This window comes from Euleptes europaea, chromosome 13, assembly GCF_029931775.1.
Source record: "Euleptes europaea isolate rEulEur1 chromosome 13, rEulEur1.hap1, whole genome shotgun sequence".
Classification (NCBI taxonomy): domain Eukaryota; kingdom Metazoa; phylum Chordata; class Lepidosauria; order Squamata; family Sphaerodactylidae; genus Euleptes; species Euleptes europaea.
The window spans coordinates 11,365,975-11,383,031 of NC_079324.1; the positions used below are offsets into that span (position 1 = coordinate 11,365,975).

The window sequence follows — 17,057 nt, forward strand, 5'->3', positions numbered from 1 at the left end:
TGGCACCCTTATGCCAGAGATTCAAAATCAGCATTCAAATTGGTCTGAATCATTAATAACCCCTCTACCTTTCCTCTCATAATTCAAGCTCAACACAGGAATGAAGCATTCATTTCTTTGAATAATGTTGAAGCCTTGTTAGTCCAGCTAGGATGTGGCAGAACCAAACAGGTACAGTGCATTCACATGTGAGGCTCACTATGTACATGCCCACAGCAGGGAAAACTCTGCCCTCAGCCCAAATCCCCTGCCCTCAATAAACTGGGGACTGGGAGAAATCATGGCTGGAAAATGGTCTCCCTAATGGCACTCTAGGAATTTCCTCATGTCTCTATGATCTTTACCATAGAGATTAAGGGAAATCATCCAGAGGTGACATCACAGTCTCCCCAAACCTCACCCTCCCCAAGCACTGCCTTAAAAATGTCTTGGTATTTGCCAAGGCAGTGCTGGCAACCCCAATATTAGCCCTCTGGATACTTCAAATAAAATTCTCAAGGCATACTTGTCCAAAGCAGAAAGGTGAAATAGTGAATTAGAACGGTGAATTACTTTTGGACCAACCACTGTGAAGAATGACTAGCAATATCCTGTGCAAATTAACAAGGACAGCGGACCTTTCAGGGCCCTGTTACACAAATTCCACGTTCCAGCACTCAAGTGGGTGTGCAAAAAGCTCACAGGCTGTTGCCGTCCAAACCATTTATTTATTTATTTATTTATTTATTTATTGTTTCAACTTAATACCTTGCTCTCCCTGGCCGAGAACGGGCTTAGAGCGGCTAAGACGTGTGTGATTTCCTTGCTACCCTCAGTATTCAACGGTTGCATGTGCTCGCTTGTATCAGGTGGAAGGCCCAACTGTCAGAGCTGGGTCTGATGAGTCCTCTTTGGTTGGAGGAGGTTGCGGCAATTAACCCTGTGAAGATCAAGACCCCAGAAGACTCTGCAGTCCCTGTGTCACCAGACGCCAGGACTAAAAAAGGCTACCTACTGAGAACATAACACCAGAAATAAAAAGGGCTCCTGAATAGGAAGTGAAGCCCACCCTACCCCAGGAATCCCACAGGCACCCCAGAATTTTTGAAGTGGAAAAGAGCCTGGGCAGAGGTTTAGATCAAACAACAGAGTACCTGTTGGGCTGCCTGGGACCTTTCCTCCACCCACGAGGCTTGTGATGATCAACAGCCATCACTTGATTTTGCAGAAATGTTGGACTAAGGCCAACTCTAAGTGCCTGCAGGACCCCGGACTTGGTGACAGTTGTATGCCACACCTCCATAAACAGCCTCAGTCCTGTCAGATCCCTTCTTCCCTCCCGCCCTGAATCCCTGCCTGCTTTGACTCTGGACCACCTGGGATTGAAGAGCCCCAAGCTGGGGGAAGGGTTGGAGCTCAGTGGTGGAGCATTTGCTTGGCATGCAGAAAGTCCAAGGTCCAATTCCTGGCATTTCTAGTTAAAGGACCAGGCAGTAAGTGATGTGAAAGACCCCAGAGAGCTGCTGCCAGTGTGAATAGACAGCACTGGCCTTGATGCACCAAGGGTCTGATTCAGTTTAAGGTAGCTTCACACGTACAGGACACCAACGAGAAACCACACAGGTGCTGCGTACACTTTAATTCACTTCTAAAAGAAGTGACATACTGATTTTTCAGCATCACCCTGAAAACATGCCCAATTTTGTGAATTTCTCTTCACAGTATCAAAGAACTGAATCGCCACCCATATACTGCATGGCCATTTGTTACCCATTTTGTACCCAGGACAAGTGCCCCTGGCCACTCACTCCAGTTATGCCACTATACAGCTGAACCCTCCTCCAGCAAGTGGATGCAGGAAGAGTGCCACAGGCCCTCATAGGTTGTTCATGCACAGGTACTTTCACATTCGCCCCCAGTCTGTCTCAGTTGTTCCTTGGAGTTATGCATGAATTTTCCATCCATTAGGTATGATCTTGCTGCCAACCCTCACAATGTCCAGGTCTTCCCATTCCTCTGTTAACCCAACTCTTCCATCTTCCCTGAGCAAAGCCTGGGTGAAATCCCAGTGCATAAGGCAAAGTGTGGGGCACACAAGCTTGGTTTCTCTCACAGCCAATTACAAAGCAGCATGTCCAGATGTGGGGACTGAAATACTTCCTGCTTCCTGGTAGCTCTTTCTAAGCAGAAGAAAATCTTTTTAAAACCGAGGCTTGGATCCCCACCCTTCCTTTCAGATTGCTCCATTTTTTATGTTGTTGTTCTTTAAATGCTTTTTTATATGCTTTTTTAAATGCTTTTTTAATTGGCTTTGGGGGGGATTTTTCTTTCACAGTGAGCACTGCAAAGTAAGCCAATTACAAAGCAGCATTTAAAGGGGCAGGGACTTGATTTGAAATTGGAAACTGCTGGTGCATAGATTCCCAACAGGAAAGTGTGGGTCCAGCAAGCAACAAACCTCAGGTAAAACTCCCATGCATAAATGACCATAGTCACTTTCATGCAGCTCTTAATAATTACCTTGCTGCTAGCAAGTACGAAAGTACATTTCATCTCCACCAAGGATGCTACTAGACAGTATTATTATCTGCTATTGTACAACATTTTTGTTGGTCACTGGTTTTAATAATCTCTTTTCCTGTAGACTGTGATCGTTAGGGGAAAAAAAACAAGCTTCTAAAAATACCCAGAGCTTGTTTATTACAGAGTTCACATATACTATAATGCATTCCAAGCCAGTACATTTTGCAGGCATGACCAAACATGTCAACAGTATTCTGTCTCATTGCAAGCTCTGAAGTTGGATTAATTTATTAACATATAAAATCCCGTTTAAAACAATGGGTATTTCATATTTGTACCAACTCTTTCCTTGTTTTGGCTGTCATAATCTGAAGGTCTGGAAAAGAAGTTCTGTGCATCAACACAGCCAGAAGAGATTACCGTAACCTTCTGCTTAATGACATCCAGAAAATGGCACACAGCTGACCTCGCTGGTCTTTCATAACTATGCCCTGAGGTAAAGGAGAGTTCCAATGACTCCAACATCGCCTGGAAACTCTCACGAACAAAACTACTGCCACAGTTCAGCCACCGCGCTGAATGCTTTCATGGTTGTTTGGACTATCGCAAGCAATGCTTTTCAATGGAAGCCATTCACACACCCAGTTATGAACCTGTCAAACTGTGCTTAAGAGGAAACTACCCTTAAGATCCAAGGCAAAACTTAAGACGTGTGTGATCAAACAACAAAAACAATTAACTTATTCCTGCTTGCTCAGGTCTGTGCCCTTTGGATGTAAGCAGCAACTGGTTACCTTTGAAAGTCATGACAACATTGCCACAAAAGCAAAACTCCAAAAAAGCACGCTGTTAACATTTTGCATTAAGACCCAATAGATCTTCTGATTTAATGCAAAGTATCTGCATGCAGAAGTCAGCCATCATACCTTTAAAAAGGTAAAGGTCCCTGTGCAAGCACCAGGTCATTCCTGACCCATGGGGAGACGTCACATCTCGACGTTTTCTAGGCAGACTTTGTTTGCGGGGTGGTTTGCCAGTGCCTTCCCCAGTCATCTTCCCTTTACCCCCAGCAAGCTGGGTACTCATTTAGCAAGCTGGGTACTCATTTGACAGACCTCAGAAGGATGGAAGGCTGAGTCAACCTTGAGCCAGCTACCTGAAACCAACTTCCGTCGGGATCGAACTCAGGTCGTGAGCAGAGCTTTTGACTGCAGTACTGCAGCTTAACACTCTGCGCCACAGGGCGCATGTTACAAAAGGCACTAGTACTATAGATTACAATAAACTTCAACAAAAATTGGGGAACTGCAGTGGGCCACTTAGAGCCTTGCTCTCTTTCAGAGGAGACCCATTCTTTAGATTTTTTTTGTGCAATCAAGTTGCAGCCAACCTATGGCGATCCCATAAGGTTTTCAAGGGAAAAGACCTTCAGTGGTGATTTCCCATTGCCTGCCTCTATGTAGCAATCCTAGACTTCCTTGGTGGTCTTCCATCCAAATACTAACCAGGGCTGGCCCTGCTTAGCTTCTGAGATCTGATGAAGATCGGGCTAGCCTGGGCCATCCCGGTTAGGGCATCCTTTAGAATACCTGGTGCCTTTTCCTCACAGCTTCACTACTGTTGTCCTCCAGCTGCAATCCTCCTTAATTTGGCAGCCAATGTGATGCAGCAAATAAGAGTGTACATTTTAGGATAGGTGGACCTGGATTCTAACTGCCCCCTTAGCCATAAAGCTCACTAGAAAACTGTCAATTTTTTGCCAACTTTTATTTAATACACAGCCGACTTCCCCGCCTGCTCTAGGAACAGCCTAAAGTCGCTTCTCTTTTGCTTCCAACAAACTTAGCTGTTGTGGCTCTTTGATGATGGCGCTATTCCCTTCTGCAAGCAATTCAGAACCACTTTTTCTTTTTTTTTGGTAGCGAGAGTTAAGAAGCGTTGGCTTGGCCTTAAATGGCATTTCGTCCAGAGTTTAAACTTAATTGTCTCTATTGCGAAACAGCTCATTCCTCAGGCGGAGGAGGCATTGAGCTTGCTTTGGCAGTGCCTTTCATTTTGCATTGCCCAAGGCCAAGCTGATTTTCATGGCTTTGTTGCAGACGAGAAAGCATAACGAGGGCTGGCTTCTCATAGGTGTGGCTTGACAGTGACGTCAGGCTGGGTTTCCTTGCCCTGTAGCTGTGACATATATCTCACAGAGAAGCTGTCATAATGCCGGCACGAATTCCCGTCAGTGATCTGCAGAGCAGGCAAACATGACAGCAGTGGCTGCTACTCTGGAGTAGGGAAAGGAATTTCATATATGAAGATATGCTCACCTACCACCTGTGGCGAGGCGAAGCCCTCTCACACTGTAAGATTTAATCACAACAGAGGGCTTTTCTTTGTACCAGTCTCCACCTGGTATCCTAAAAAAGATCCTAACAAACAAGGGGAAAGAAAACTCAAACCAACTAAACAGGTCAAGTTACCAGAAAGTTGAGAGGAGCAGATAATGAACCAGTGACGGAGGATATAAATTTAGCAAATCACACTAGAAATACCATTGAAATATATACAAAATATTATAAAATTATTACCGTAAAACCTCCCTAACCAGTCATGATAGCAGCACGCTAGGTCACTGTACAACTTCCCACCAAATGTGTTTCAAACAAGTTTCTTGTTGAAGTTTGGTGGTCAGTTGTACAGTGATCTAGTGAGCTGCTATCTTGACTGGTTAGGGAGTTCTGATAATGTATTATATTTCATATATGTCCCCACCCAAATGCCACAAATTTAAAAGCACATAATTTCATCTCAACTGTGTCTCCCTCCCTCCATGGGTATCTTTTGGCAGTAGGTGAAGGCTTTTTTGTTTCAGTTGGCATACTCCCAATAACAGTTATTGTCCCTCCACCTTGGTACTGGTGTTGTTTGTGTATGTTTTTACACTGAATTATTTCATAATTCTAAATGTTTTTACTTGTTCAAATGTTTTTATGTGTGCAACTTTGGGGACCTTGATTAGGTAGAAAGGTGGCATAAGAATAAAATAAATAAATAATTATTTTAAGGTCTTTTTGTTTTTTTATCAAGCATATTGTTTTATCCTTTTAAAAAAGCTGTATGTCTACTGAGATGTCTGTTGGCAGTCTGACTAGGATTACCAATAGGCACTGGACTTCTCCTAGAACACATTAAACTGCCTTATACTGAATCAGACTTTTAGGCCATCAAAGACAGTATTGTCTACTCAGACTGGCAGCGGCTCTCCAGGGTCTCAGGCAGAGGTCTTTCACATCACCTATTTGCCTGGCCCCTTTAACTGGAGATGCTGGGGATTAAACCTGGGACTTTCTGCATGCCAAGCAAATGCTCTGCCACTCAGCCACAGCCCCTCCCCTAGAAGTACAACTGATCTTTAGACCAGTGTTTCCAACCCTGTAGGTCAGGATGAAAAGTGGGTCATGATGTCTCTGCAAGTGGGTCATGGGTCAGCTCTCCCTAATGGCTGTCCCTGCCCTTTCTGTTGCTCTCTTTTGTATTTTGGAAATCAAGATGAGACTCTGGAATCTGTATTTTCCATGTCATCCATTAGTTGGTATTTTTTCTTCACTGCATATACAAGTTGCTCAAGTAAAAAATGCCCTGATGGTTGCAAGAGTTTCTTAGAATCTTAGGGGGATTAGAGGGAGCACTACTAGAGAATGAGAAGGTGGTCAGATGCTTCAATATAACCTCCACAGGCAATGGCTGAGTATGTCAGAATGCCACTTGCTTGGGGTTTGTGTGTGATGTTTGTTGGTTTCTCAAAAACATCTGCTTAGCCACTGGAGAAAATGGAATGCTGAACTAGATGTAAGTTTGGACTTTGGGGTCACCATACCAAAAAGGTTGGGATTCGCTGCTCTAGACTACAGTTCCCTGAAGGAAATGGCTGCTTTGGAGGGTGGACTCTATGGCATCACATGCCTGCTGAACTCCCTCCCTTCCTCCAACACTACCCCCAAATCTTCACGAGTTTCCAAAGCTGGAAACCCCCTAAATTTGGCTACAAAATATGAGGGACTAGTTAAAACATTTTTTATATCTCTTCTTCTATCAAGGTAGTTTGCAAGTACGTAAACTAAAAACATGCAACCATAATAGCAGTCACAAATATTGAACTGAGAATATAAAACACACACAAAATATACTACTTGGGATCCTGAAAAGATTTCCTTGGCCAAATGCCAGTCTAAAGAGAAAAGTCTTACATCTTCTGAGGAAAACTTTTCCCCCCAAAGGTTCTCTTGTTCTACTCAATTTGTTGGTATTCTTCCATCTGGCCAGCTTCCCGACTACTGTTCATATTTGACGGTTCCTCATTATAGGAGTGCCTTTCTGTTGGCACGCCCAAATACCTTACCATCTAGAGTTCTGCAAGTGAGGTATTTTAAGAGACCATACTCTGATAGAGTACGCGACTGGGGTGCAGGTAGTATAGACCAGAGGTCCCCAACCTTTTTGAGCCTGTGGGCACATTTGGAATTCTGACATGGTTGGGTGCAGCAACAAAATGGATGTCACAAAATGGCTGGCACGGGAACCTAAGCCAGCTACAAAATGACTGCTAAAGTTTAACTTCACTAACACAGAGCATATCCTTGTTCTGTGGTAGCAGCTGCTGCCAAAGGAGCATTTCAAAAAATCTGCACAGCCAATCAAATCTTCACTGGCCAATCAGAAGCCTTGCTGGGCAAAAGCCCTATCTGATCCCTCCCCCTTCCTAAAAGCCCATGGCAGCCAGCAGAAAAGGTGTCGGCGGGCACCATAGCACCCACGGGTACCACATTGGGGACCCGTGGTGTAGACATTCTGTACCATGTGAATTTTGAATGTAACCATTTTTCTGCAGCTAGGAATCCAAAATATAGATCATATGGAGACATTACCTGTTTTATTAGAAGATAACAGAAGACCCCATCACTCTTTCAATTGAAATTTTTTATGCGATTGCGATTGATTTTCGCAGCAGTTCAAATGTGGTCTAGTTTTTTATATTTTAGTAATCTGGTTAAAACTAGCAAGTTAAGAAGCAGTATGAAGTAGAAAGAGGAAAAAAAGGTCTCATTCACTTCATATGTGAAGGGAGATTTCAGCGTCCTTACACCCTACTTCATAAAAACGACTTCCAGTCTTTATTCATTATGACGGTTACGGCTACACAGGAATTATATTCAAGGGGTGAACAACGCCCCCAGCACTTGAGCCAAACAGTGGCATGCCAGATATTTTTCCTGGCATACAAGGCCAGTTCTCTGCACTAAAAGCTGAGGACACAGGAGATACGACTTTACACAGTGAGTGATTAAAATGTAGAATTTGCTGGCAGGGATTGTAGTGATGGCCCCAGAAATGTGTGTGTAAAGTGCTGTGAAGTCGCAGCCAACTTTTGGTGATCTCAGCCAGGGGCTTTCAAGGCAAGTGAGAAGCAAAAGTGGTTTGCCATTGCCTTCTTGTGCACAGTCTTCCTTGGCGGTCTCCCTTCCAAGTACCGACCCTGCTTAGCTTCCGAGATCTGAGAAGATCAACCTATACTATACCATTCTGCCATCCCTCCTGGCCACAGGCATAGACAGCTTTAATAGGGGATTAGACAGCTCCGAAGAGGACTGGTCTATCAGTAACTTCTAGCCATGGTAACTAAAGGGAACCTCCCAATTTAGAGGCAGTCAACCTCGAAAAAGCAGTGCCAGGAAGCAACAATGGGGGAACGCTTTGGCCTCTATGCCCTGTTGTTGGCCCTCCAGATTAACCGGTTGGCCACTTTGTGAAACAGGATGCTGGACTGGGGTTCTTCCTATGGTCTTATGAGAGCCCCTGAGGGACTGACAGCGCAACTGGCACCAGTGGTGTGGGAAAAGGAGAGTACTGGCATATGCACATCATCCCCTCCCAGACCAATGCAGCTGCTGCCCGGGTCAGAGGCAAGCCCCTGAGAGGCTGGGCACCACCAGTCTGGCACTCAGCTTCCTCCCAGCTGATCTAGCCAAGTACAACCTTCATCGCTCTTTCCCCTCCCCTTCTGTCTGCCGGCACCCAACACCATCACAGGTAGACATGGTGTATTTTGGCACTCAGGCCCCTAAAGGCTGCCCTTCCCAATCACAGTGTCAACTTTCCCTGCCACACTGCATCCCCTTCTCTCCCCACATCACACCCATCAACCGATATTATCCTCCTCCCACCCCACCCCCGCAACAACCCCTCTGCCATATAGTTCCCAATTATCTCCACATCCCCACCCCTCTTGAATACATGAAGCTGCCTTATACTTACTCAGACCATCCGTCCATCACGGTCAGTACTGTCTACTCAGACTGGCAGCAGCTCTCCAGAGTCTCAGGCAGAGGTCTTTCACATCATCTACTGCCTGGTCCTTTTCAAGTGGAGATGCTGGGGATTGCACCTGGGATCTTCCACTGAGCCACAGCTCATTCTTCTCCTCATCACCCTATTACCCTTTCTTCCACTTTCCACCTTGGTCTCCCCACACTCATTTTATGCTTCACATCCCTTCCGATCGTTCCCCTTACCCCTCCGTATCCTAGTTCATCTCCCCTTTAACCCCTGCTTCTGTCCTCCTCCACTCCCTTTATCCCCTCACCTGACTCCACAACTACCTCGTCCCACTCCACAGCCCTCCAGTGGCAGAGAGGGAAGTGACTTCTGCAGAAGCTCTTCTCTGCAGATTAAGGCTCAAGCTGCAAAGGGGTCCCTCCCTTCTTCACCATGTGTGTGTAAAGTGTTATCAAGTCACAGCTGACTTACAGAGACCCCACAAGGGCTTTCAAGGCAACTGAGAAGCAGAGGTAGTTTGCCATTGCCTTCCTCTGCAGAGCCTTCCGTGGTGGTCTCCCTTCCAAGTGCCGACCCTGCTTAGCTTCCGAGATCTGAAGAGATCAGACCACCCCTGCTGCCTTCCTTTCCCCTCTTCACCGTAGCCCTCACTTACAATTTCAGTTGCCTAAACAAACTAACGAATTGGCAATGTATTCCTGATGTGTGCAGACAGTGGTAACCCTCTTTTTTGGAGGGGTATCCCATAAAGGTTTGGAGGAGGCAAGTCAGACATTGCCTCCACACTGTAAGTATCTGGCCATGCAAGTAAGTGTGTAGGTGCTGCGTTCTTGCATGTTTATACCGAGACAGCTAAAACCAAATCTATGTTTCGAAACTAAAATACAGTTTTACAAAGATTGTATGGGTCATGAACTCCAAATTGCAATCCTAACACTGCTTTCACATTGAATCACAAAGGAAGTTATTAAGTAAGCAATATTATGTGCCATTTTCTAAAACAATGAGAACACTGTTCTGTGTTTCGAACGTTTTCTATAATAATGATCCATGTTGTCTGCAAGCGTACCCATCTGCCTCCTTCTCACAAACCACTGCATGATACAAGTTCTAGCATTGCAGCTGAAAGGTTAAGCCACAAGTCAAGAAGGTCCTGGTTCAAAACACATGATGGAGACATGCACAGGATTACAGCTAGACATATCAGAAGTGCTCTGAACATACTAAAGCAGCCATGGTGCAGTGGATAGATTGGTGGATAGTGTTGTACTTGGGTTCAAATTCCAACTCTACCATGAAATCTCTTTGGGTGACCTTGAGCCAGTCATACACTTTCGGCCTAAACTACCTCACAAGGTTGTTGTTGTGAGAAAACGTTTTAAGCCACTTGGGCCCTCTTTGGGGAGAAAAGCGGGGTAAAAAGAAATACAAATGCATAAATGTGTAACATTATGTACTATCAGAAAGCTGACAAAGAGCAGAAGACAGAGGGCTGCAACCCTTCAGTTATGATGAAGCTCTTAAAAGCCAGCTTCACCATATTTATTTACCTCATTTATACTCTGCCTTTCTCCCCAACAGAGATCCAAATTGGCTTACACCATTCTCCTCCATTTTTTTTCCTCACAAAAACCCTGCGAGATAGGCTAGGCTGAGAGCGTGTGACTGGCCCAAGAAAGTATATAAGTATATATAAGAAAGTATATATAAGGAAGAAAGTGCTAAATATTAAATTAAAAATAAGTTAATGTTAATGCTAAAAATATTAGCAATAGAATAAGCTAGCAAGAAGGACCATATAGTAAGAGATATGACATAATACTCTCTAAGTAAAGGTAAAGGTAGTCCCCTGTGCAAGCACTGGGTCATTACTGACCCATGGGGTGACGTCACATCCCAACGTTTACTAGGCAGACTTTGTTTGCGGGATGGTTTGCCAGTGCCTTCCCCAGTCATCTTCCCTTTACCCCCAGCAAGCCGGGTCCTCATTTTACCGACCTCGGAAGGATGGAAGGCTGAGTCAACCTTGAGCCGGCTACCTGAAACTGACTTCCGTCGGGATCTAACTCAGGTCATGAGCAGAGCTTTTGACTGGAGTGCTGCACCTTACCACCCTGCGCCATGGGGCTTACTGTCTAAGTAGGATAGAATAATAGTATGTATGAGGTAATTTTATCAAAATTTTGTATTTCCAACCAGAACTTTTCTGTATTACTTTCAATTTTTAATTTATGTTATTTACATATATATATATATATATATATATATATATATATATATATATATATATATATATATATATATATATATATAACAGAGAAACCTTGATGTGCAAATTCAGCCCACAAGAAACGAGAATAAGGAACTGCATCAGAGCTAGATTTATGCACAAACTAAGCCAGTTCATAATAGGACCCCAAATTACCCCCCCCTCTCTGTATGCGCTATGTGAAGTGTATGAGGCTTCTCAGCATGCCTTAATCTGGCTCTGAGCTGTATTCAGATGTCACAAACCAATCCACTCCTTCCTCCCCAAGCCAAGATTTTCTGGTTTAGAATCAATGTTGAAACCAATTGCTTGGACTAATTACACATTGGTTTCTTGCCTACAAACCATAATTTAATAATCCTGGTTTAGAAGTCAGGCTTGTTAGCAAAAACACCACAGATGGTTAAAGCAGGGGGGCCTGCTGGCAATGCATTTTTAAAAGTTCATAAAAAAGCTTATTGTCTAGGATGGTTTATATATTCTGGTTACACATTTTATTTGGTTACTTAAGAGCCATAATTCAATACTATTTACAGGATGTAGCTGTGAACACTAATAAAAAGCATTGGTTGTGAACACTAATAAAAGGAATTGGTTGGCCAGTGCCCCCTTAAAATCAAACCTCTGTTTTGGAAGGGGAAAAAAGGCAGATGTGTATTGCTTTCTGGTGAACTGATGGTACACCCCCCCCCAAAGAAGGAGCAGAGAGAGAAAACCATAGAACAAAATACGGAAGTGATGTTTGTGAAGCAGCCGGCCTCATTCTCATTCTGACAGAAGTGACAGAATGTCTCGGACACATCGGCAATGGCACTTGAGAAGTTGTTTCCTTTAACTCTGGGAAGATCCCTGGCCAGTTGAGGGGGTTGCTAATATTGCTTTTGATCCAACTGGTGCCCCTTGCACGAGTGAAACAATTAAGTCAGTGCCTTGTCTAAGCCAAAAGCAGGTATTCCCCTCCCCAACACCATATGAGAGGGTGCCCTAGAGGCTTCTGGTACTCCATTTCACGAAGGGAGGGTACCTACTAGTTTACTCAGTTGGTAGAATCCTCTAGACCAGGAATCTCCAACCTTTTTGAGCCTGTAGGCACCTTTGGGATTTTGAGAGGGGGCAGTGAGCACCACCCCAAAATGTCTGCCACAGAAGATGGAGCCAAACTCAAAATGGCTGGCACAGGAAGCAGAGCCACATGGAATACTTCCCTCCTCACGCCTCCTGGGATGAAGGAAAATCTGGAGAACTGACTAGCAACAGTCCAGGTGCTGACCAGTCCCCCAGCGGACAATCCTTCCTTATGAATGAGGACAGCCAGTAACAAGCCTGCCCTTAAAATGTCCCCGTCCACTTTCTGAAAAGCTTGGCAGGCGGCAAGGGTGCCATGGGTGCACTGGTGGGTGCCATGGTGCCTATGGGCACCGCACTGGGGAACCCTGAACTAGACAGTAACAGTGTGCTATGTCATATTATGACTTTGCTCAAAACAAAACTAAGACTTAACCCGACAATAATGCGTTTGATGATAATACATATTAAAGAGTCCAGTGTTTTCAATGTTACATTTAGCTTGGTATCCAAAAATGGTGCTATGCCCATTATAACTACATGAAACTGTTTCTGTCCAATAGTACACTATCTTATGCTTACTATAAAATGTGTTTTCTAGTTGCAACTTTTATCTTTTCCTACCTTTCAAACGGCAAAATTTTAAATATATGTCCTAAAGTAGCAGAGGATGCAGGAATTTGCAACTCTCTGGTGGTATTGAGTATATTTGCAATTTTGCTCATAGAAAACTAAAATGAAATTCTATAAGCATGCCAATACAGGCTATATAGGTAATGCATTATGCTTGTTAAAGCAGAAAAATAAATTCCGGTTTGATAGGAAAATTCGTGTGTATGTGTGTGTAAAATTTCCCCACAATTTCTGATGTCTTCTGAACACCTATCCCAGTACTTTCTGAAAGTGTTTCACCTCTAGATACAGAAGGGCTGGAAGAAGCAAACAGCCACTTGCCAGTAGGCAGCAGTAATGGGTTTTCCTAGAAATAACTGAATTAGAACATTTCCCACAAACATTTCCGTTTGGCTTAAATACAGCACTGGTGTCAGCTTACTCTGAGGCAGGCAGTTGCCAGGGCCCAGGTGGGGCCCACCAGAAAGAGGAGGAGGAGAAGGAGAAGAAGAGTTGGTTTTTATATGCCGACTCTCTACCACTTAGGTCCCCTGTGCAAGCACCGGGTCATTCCTGACCCATGGGGTGATGTCACATCCTGACATTTCCAAGAGAGACTTTGTTTGCGGGGTGGTTTGCCAGTGCCTTCCCCAGTCATCTTCCCTTTACCCCCAGCAAGCTGGGTACTCATTTTACCGACCTCGGAAGGATGGAAGGCTGAGTCAACCTTGAGCCGGCTACCTACCACTTAAGGGAGACTCAAACCAGCTTACAATCACCTTCCCTTCCCCACCACAGACACCCTGTGAGGTAGGTGGAGCTAAGAGAGCTGTAAGAGAGCTGTGACTAGCCCAAGGTCACCCAGCTGGCTTCATGTGGAGAAAATAATCCAGTTCACCAAGTTAGCCTCCACCGCTCATGTGTGGTAGTGGGGAATCAAACCCGGTTCTCCAGATCAGTGTCTACCGCTGTTAACCACACCACCACGCTGGCACCACCACTTACCCCCCCACCCACACACTCCCCTTGTCACCCGTCTGCATGCCCTTGCCCATCTGTTTGCTTGAAGTGCTCCACCACCCATGCCTGCGGCACAGTGGTGGCACTCCCAGTGGTTATGGGCAACAGCACGAGTCCCAGCTGCATATGCACCGGCCACTACTGTTGGGAAAGGGTGTGCAGGCAACTGAGCCTGGGCGATGGGGGGTGGTTCACAGGCAGAACAATGCACAGGCATGTGGGGCACACACAAGTGAGGGGTAGAAAGAGAGGTATGAGTGAGGCCTGGTGGTTGGCAAACAGCTTCCCCTCCCCCCACAAAAAAACCGGAACCTGCCCTACTTAAATAAGTGTGTGACCTGACTTAAAAGTATTTTTGTGACATATTTAGCAAACAACCTTTCCAAAGTGCCCCATATTCATTTTATGTCCCAGCATCAACAAATATTTGAACTGAAATATTTAATTAGGAACAAATCAAGTGTGGTTGAAATATTTATATGCAAAGCTTTTAGGTAGCTATTATTTCTACTGGAATAACAGTTGTACATTTTTAAAGATGAGATAGTATGTACTTTTCTGACATTATTTAAATTTAAGAAAAATAAACTAAATGCACTGAAAACTGTGGAAACTAATTTTACACACCCATTTTAACATGAACTAATTTTAACACACCCAACTGTGCACGATATGCCACACAAGTATTTCAGCAGAACTTAATTCGCATCCATGAAATGAAACCGACGCACCTCAGTTTCAACTGTCATTCTGTGGCACTGTTTGCATTAATTTCCATATCAGATCAGTGATTACAATATTGTTTCCACCATCTGAGTGAATCACATTAAACACACGAAGCTGCCTTATACTGAATCAGACCCTCGGTCCATCAAAGTCAGTATTGTCTACTCAGACCGGCAGCGACTCTCCAGGGTCTTCGGTAGCAGGTCTTTCACATCACCTACTACCTCAACCTTTAAACATGAGATGCTGGGGATTGAACAGGGGACCTTCTGACTGCCAGGCAGATGCTCTGCCCACAGAGCCACCATAGGTATTTTTGCCTTGGTTTCGATTTGACCTGCCCAAGAAGTGAGGTGAATCTGTAACTTTTTATTTGATTATACACATTTGTGGTTTTATCTCCCCCAAGCCCTGCTTACAAATCAATATATACATGCATGCTATCCCTAGCAATTGTGTGAGAGTAATTCCTTGAAAAACATTAATTACAATGTTGAAATTACCACGCGTGCCTAATGTTGTATTGCATCCAGTTAATGGTATTAAGTTTATGAAACAAGCATCTTTAGGAACTGGAAAGATTTCTGCAGAAAAAAACGAAGTATTGGAAAATGCTCCACCCCACATGTCTGAAAGGCAGTAAAACCATGGCAAACAGCGCTCAGAGACAGGGGGCTGGCACACCGCAGGGCAGCCAGGTGGAGATGACAACACCTGGTAGGTTTTTGCACAGAATATATTACCAGCAAGCCACCAGAGGCAGAACAAAGCAGACACAACAGGTTTGCAGCCACTGAAACAAGGAACCCTGCTCACAAGTTACAGCGAACAAACGAACAATCTATGTTCACTGGACACCTGATTTTTTTAATATACATGTATTGAGTAATGCTTGTTACACTCAATACACAGAGAGCTGAACATCAGATGCACACACCCCCCCCCCCATTAGCCAGAACCTGGACCCTGGTTTCAGTTGCACGTTGGCTCTTTCTTACAAACAGATACACGTGTGTTCATCGTACTATGCCGATAGAGCTGCAGTGAAGCCTGGTAAAGTTCCCCCAAACACATGCACACACACACACACTCTGACTCACTGCGCTGCAGAGGCAGAATGGGTACGAGGGCGCTGGCCCCAGCCACTGCCTCTGCACGACTGCCTGGCCTGCTGAGTGTTGTGCGGTCACACTCTGATGACAACTAGGCAATCACACAGAGGCAGGGGGAGGGGCCTGCATGCAGGGGGCGGGGCCTTCCTCCCCACATGGGCCTCCGCACCCAACCCCTTTCTGACTATATCTTCCTGCACACTTGACACTGAGAAACACTGTCCTTCAGTGTTACTACTCTGAAGATGCCTGCCACAGTTGCTGGCGAAACGTCAGGAAAGAAAATTCCAAGGCCACGGTTACACAGCCCGGATAACTTACAAGAACCAATGAACTCTGACCGTGAAAGCCTTCGACAATATTTAGTAAGGGAATACTTGGAGATTTTTTAATTTTACTTGCTTCACGAGGCTGGATGTACAAGTAGCATTTACACATGACCCTCCCTAGGATGCAAGCGTGGGGAGGAGACTTAGCACTCCCTGTGGCACAGAACCCGGCCAGACCATTGCCAACAATCTTTGTGTACCCAAAAGAGAAACTGTTTTTCACTATTAGCAAGCTGGGAATAAATGACCACCATTTCCCCACACCCACCTACATTGGCATGATTTTAGATTAGTTGCTATCTTAAGGAAAAGGTCTAGACTCATGCTGTATGCCAACAGAATAAACTAGAATCTCATCCCTAGAGAGATCCTCCTACAGTTCATTCCACGCAACTGTCACTCACTCCCAGATTTAGAAAGGGGGGTAAATTCTACACATGAGAAATTAGGCTATGAAGTTCTCATCTCTCATGACCCAAACAGCCTAGGTCAAGTAGGCCTTTGGCAGGCCCAGTAGAACCAGCAAGCTTTCCCAAGTACTGGTCTTGGCCCTGAACGCAGACTTCTAAGCTGAGGACACAGAGTTCTCTGTATACATTCTGGTCTAGAAATAGGATCATCTTTTTAATCTTGCCAGCGGTTTGTACAGTTTTCTCCTCCCTTTTGAAGAGTTCTCTTAAAATATAAAGCCTCTAGCTTCGACCTTCCAGTCAAAAGCACTCACTGTTAACCCATGAATGCACCATCAAAGGAGAACTTAAAACTGTTTGCACAAACTTCAGAGTTACATGTGACTGCAAAAAGTTGCTATGGCATCACAGTTCCTCCCAGCAAATGATCCAGCAACACACAATACACACTTCTCCAGATTGTAACTTCTAGCCAGTGGTGGACTGCTAGCCAGGAAAAGACCTAAATGGCACCCTGATCAATAAAAGTGGCCCTTAATTTTTTTTCTGACCACAAGCATTTCCTGCGTATTTCAGGCAGGACTGACAGGGCTCCTTACATGTTATATGCATGTTGAAAAGCAGGGAAATGGGGTCACAAGCAGAGAAAAGTAGGAAGAAACTGCCTGAGATACAATCTACCCATGTT

The 17,057-nt window shown here is 44.7% G+C and overlaps 1 protein-coding gene across 1 annotated transcript in view; it reads right to left on the minus strand.

Annotated features, from left to right (window-relative positions):
- The window catches only part of COL4A5 (collagen type IV alpha 5 chain), a 191,677-nt gene that overhangs the window by 161,562 nt on the left and 13,058 nt on the right, over nucleotides 1–17,057 (minus strand). The window lies entirely within an intron of this gene.